Source organism: Cyprinodon tularosa, unplaced genomic scaffold, assembly GCF_016077235.1.
Source record: "Cyprinodon tularosa strain WSP-4 unplaced genomic scaffold, ASM1607723v1 ctg719, whole genome shotgun sequence".
Classification (NCBI taxonomy): domain Eukaryota; kingdom Metazoa; phylum Chordata; class Actinopteri; order Cyprinodontiformes; family Cyprinodontidae; genus Cyprinodon; species Cyprinodon tularosa.
In genome coordinates, this window is record NW_024039473.1 from 53,037 (window position 1) to 58,391 (window position 5,355).

Sequence of the window (5,355 nt, forward strand, 5' to 3'; positions counted from 1 at the left end):
CTGCGTGGATGAGGTCATGCATGGATATTTGTGTGCGGTTGTTGGGAAGAAACATGGATAAAACTGTTCTTATTCTGAGAATGACGGAGAGGAAAGTGCAGGCTGCTGTTGTGGGAATAGAAACCAGTTTAAACCGCTTTACGATGTCGGTGATTAGACCTTGTGTTCAGACTTGGTTTTAAGGCAAGTTTAGCATCAGATGTTGTAAGCAGATAACTCTGTATAAATAGCAGTAATGACAGGACGGCTTTGAAATGAATCACAGATTAAATTGTTCTGCCTCGACAATAACACATCAAGAGGTCAGAGATTTACTGTCAGCCTAGATTAAAGTTAGACGTTACTGAGAAGCAGCGGTTTTTACTGGCCCTCAGATAAACTGAAAGACAGAATGTCGAGGGTGTATTTAGATCTCGAAGGATGGCTGCAGCTGGGTGGTTTCCCTTCATAAAAGCCTTCAGTGTGACTGACGTGGCTGCATGATGGTGGCCATGATGGCCACCATCATGGCACTCAGAATAGCCTTCATCACAGCGTTATTCATGCCCCCATCACTGCATCCATCTTGGCCCCAAACATGAAACTCCTCATGGCCTCCATAATGGCCCCAATCATGGCTCCCAATATGAAACTCCTCATGGCCCCCATTACAGTCCCAATAATGGCGCTTAACATGAAACTCCTCATGGCTCCCATTATGGCCCCAATCATGCCCCCATCACTGCATCCATCTTGGCCCCAAACATGAAACTCATCATGGCTCCCATTACGGCCCCAATCATGGCCCCTAACATGAAACTCCTCATGGCCTCCATAATGGCCCCAATCATGGCTCCCAATATGAAACTCATCATGGTCCCCATTACGGCCCCAATCATGGCCCCAAACATGAAATTCATCATGGCCTCCATAATGGCCCCAATCATGGCTCCCAATATGAAACTCCTCATGGCCCCCATTACAGCCCCAATAATGGCGCTTAACATGAAACTCCTCATGGCTCCCATTATGGCCCCAATCAATGCATCCAACTTGGCTACCAGCAATGAACTCCTCATCGCCCCCATAATGGCCCCAATCATGGCCCCTAACATGAAACTCCTCATGGCCCCCATTATGGCCCCCATCATGGCCCCTAACATGAAACTCCTCATGGCCCCCATTATGGCCCCCATCATGGCCCCAATCACTGCATCCAACTTGGCTACCAGCAATTAACTCCTCATCGCCCCCATAATGGCCCCAATCATGGCCCCTAACATGAAACTCCTCATGGCCCCCATTATGGCCCCCATCATGGCCCCTAACATGAAACTCCTCATGGCCCCCATTATGGCCCCCATCATGGCCCCAATCACTGCATCCAACTTGGCTACCAGCAATGAACTCCTCATCGCCCCCATAATGGCCCCAATCATGGCCCCTAACATGAAACTCCTCATGGCCCCCATTATGGCCCCCATAATGGCCCCAATCATGGCCACCACCAATGAAATGATCATGGTTCCCATGATGGCCCTAATCATGACACCCTACCATGGAATTCATCATCACCACCTATCATAGCACCAATCATACCCCCCACCATGGCCCCAATCATAGCCCCCAACATGAAACTCCTCATCCCCCCATTAAGGCCCCAAACATGAAACTTATCATTTCCCCATTATGGCCTCAATCATGACCCCCTCCCATGGAATTCATCATCGCCCCCTGTCATAGCACCAATCATGGTGCCCCATTATGGCCCCAATCATGTCCTCCATCACTGCATCCAACTTGGTTACCTGCAATGAACTCATCATGGCCTCCATTATGGCCCAATCAGCCCAAATCATTGAATTCATCACGCCCCCCCCGGCTCCCAATCATGCCCCCCCCACCATTGTCCCAATCATGGCCCCCCCATCATGGTCCCAATCATGGCCCCCCCCACCATGGTCCCAATCATGCCCAACCCCCTCCCCCCCCCACACACACACCATGGTCCCAATCATGCCCAACCCCCTCCCCCCCCCACACACACACCATGGTCCCAATCATGGCCCCCCCACCATGGTCCCAATCATGCCCCCCCCCCACACACACACACCATTGTCCCAATCATGGCCCCCCCCACCATTGTCCCAATCATGCCCAACCCCCTCCCCCCCCATACATACACCATTGTCCCAATCATGGCCCCCCCACCATTGTCCCAATCATGGCCCCCCCCATCATGGTCCCAATCATGGCCCCCCCACCATGGTCCCAATCATGCCCAACCCCCTCCCCCCCCATACATACACCATTGTCCCAATCATGGCCCCCCCACCATTGTCCCAATCATGGCCCCCCCATCATGGTCCCAATCATGGCCCCCCCACCATGGTCCCAATCATGCCCAACCCCCTCCCCCCCCACACATACACCATTGTCCCAATCATGGCCCCCCCACCATGGTCCCAATCATGCCCAACCCCCTCCCCCCCACACACACACACCATGGTCCCAATCATGGCCCCCCCACCATGGTCCCAATCATGCCCAACCCCCTCCCCCCCCCACACACCCACCATGGTCCCAATCATGGCCCCCCCACCATGGTCCCAATCATGCCCCCCCCCCCCACACACACACACCATTGTCCCAATCATGGCCCCCCCCACCATTGTCCCAATCATGGCCACCATCATGAATCTCAGCATGGCCTCAAAAATGAAACTCATCATGACACCCATTACAGCCCCAATCATGGCGTCATTAATAGTTTCCATCATAGAATCCATCATGTCCCTTATCACAGTGGCAGTCATGGCCCCCATTATGGCCACCATAATTAAGTCAATAGGAGCCCCTTTCTTACTCTAATTAGCAGGTTAATGCAAGTTTTTCAAACGTGAGTTAACGCGCTAACAATCATTATTTGCTCCTTTCCACTTGGCACAGAAAGCTGGGTTTGAGAAATGGCAATCTGTGTGGCCTCAGTCCCCCTGTTTCTGCATGTCTGGTGACACCAACACGCTGGGTTAGCGTTGATGATGTCACCAGTGTGACAGTAATCAGGAAAGTAAACAATGGAGAGCAACGTGTAAGGAAACAGGAATGTATTAAGTGTGCCTTATTGATTGGGTTATTTCATCCACCTGAATCAGTGCCGCTAAAAGTGTAACAAATGTAAACAAAGCTTTTTTGGCTTGTTAGATCAAAGGTGATTGGTGTGATGTGTTGAAGTACCTCCGTTCCTAACAGAGCACTTCGCTCTCAATCTGCAGGTTTACTAGTGGTTCCTAGAATTTCTAAAAGTAGAATGGGAGGCAGATCTTTTAGTTATCAGGTTCCTCTCCTGTGGAACCAACTACCAGTTTTAGTCCGTGAGGCAGACACCCTGTCTACTTTTAAGGCTAGGCTTAAAACTTTCCTTTTTGATAAAGCTTCTAGTTAGAGTGGCTCAGGTTATCCTGATCTATCTCTATAGTTCTGCTGCTATAGGCTTAGACTGCTGGAGGACATAGGGACCCCTTTTTCATCATTCTGCTTCATTCTATCTCTATTCTCCCATTCTGCAGAATCTGTTAGTTCAATCTCTAACGTTCTGCTCTCTCTGCTTTTTCTCATAGTAGCTTCATCTGGTCTGTTCCTGTTTGGCTGTGACTCCATCCTGGAGAGAAATATCAGCTGTGCTGCTGCCATCAACACCTTTGTTCCTAGATGTTGGAGCTTGGCCTGTTTTCCAGTGTAGTCCTGTTTCTCTGACTGTGACTAACTGGATGTGCTCTCTTCAGCCTCTGACATGGGAGCTGGCTCGGAGCTCGTCTGCCTGGCTGTGTGTTTCCTGGACGGGGCCGCCTGTGGAGCTGGTTGACAGTTACCTTTTGTATCTATGCTTCTTTTTCTATGTCTGCTTCTGTCTCCTTGAACCCCAGTGGGCCTCAGCAGATGGCCGCTCACACTGAGCCTGGTTCTGCTGGACGTTTCTTCCTGTTCAAAGGGAGTTTTTCCTCTCCACTGTTGCTACAAGCATGCTTATCGCTGCCATCCATGTTTACTTTTGAAACACAGAGCACCCTCCCTTATGACATCATTGCGTCCTCTATTACGCATGAGGCAGACTAAAGTTGTATGAATGCAGTTCACACAGGAGATCACATGCAAGTCGCATATATTTGGAAATAATAACGACCACCCAGAATCGGATTAAACAAAAAAATCAGAATTGAGGATTGATGCCTTTGTTGCTTGGCATGCTGGTCCTGCAGAGATCATTTCTCTTCAATTCATGCACTTTAAAACTCAGATACCAAGAAGTTTTTATTTAGCTTAAGTGGAAATCTTTTTTCTGAACCCAAATCAGCCGTAAAGTGTTTTTCAGAAACCCCTTTTTCGTCCTCAGGGGTCAGTTACAGCAAACAGCTCGTCCATTCTGTCTAATTAAAGCTGTTCAGCTGCAGAAGATCATCTCTGCCCAGTTAAACCAGCAGCGGGTCACAAAATGTTTCAGTAGCTGAATGTTTGGAGCCGTTAACGAGCTCAGCTGCTCCCATAAAACCTGCTGCTCATTAACTTCAGAGGTAGCTCCAGCGATGGAGCGCCGACAAACACGGGGCGCTGAGAGGAGTGGGCGGGCGGGCAGGCGGAGACGATCCGATGCCGCTCTGCTAATGAAAGTACTTCGGATAATTTAACACGGATGTTTTTCTTGACAAATTACAGACATGGACGATTTGCGCAGGAATAAAATCACTGAGGCCAATTATCACAAATGACGGCATTTTGCTGGTGAGGGTTAGCTTACAGTACGCAGGGTGTGACAGCTCAGCCATTTCCCCTGCAGGGATCAGAGGCTGCTGGGAAAATACGGCCGGCCTTCAGGTGGGAAAGGTTTGCACAAACAATCAGCAGCTAAACTGGTTCCCATCAACCGTCATGAGGTCCAGTCTGACGAATCCTGCAGGATCTGAGAGCTTCAAGCATCTCAACTGACTTCTGAACCCAACAGGATCATCTTTAGTCCGTTGTTGTTAAACCAGATTATATCTAAACTTTCTTTAGGAGCTGATCGGATCCTACAGCAGTTGTCTGGAACTGGGAGGAAACCAGTTTGTTCCACCTCCTCTGTTGGGACTGGGACCAGCTGTGTTTATAACTCCAGTGTTTTCATCCACTTTGAGCCTGAGAACCGGTGAGGAACTCCCTGCATGCTGCAGCAGTCCTCCCTCCGCTGGTTTGAACCCAGATCTGCGGTGGGCCACAGAGACGGACAGCAGTCAGGAATCCGTGTGCAGAAAAACGAAGCTCCTCTCATTATTTAAAGCAGATCGAATCCACAGCGAGCTGAAGAATGTCTGCAGAACCCCGTCATACGGGCCGGAGATC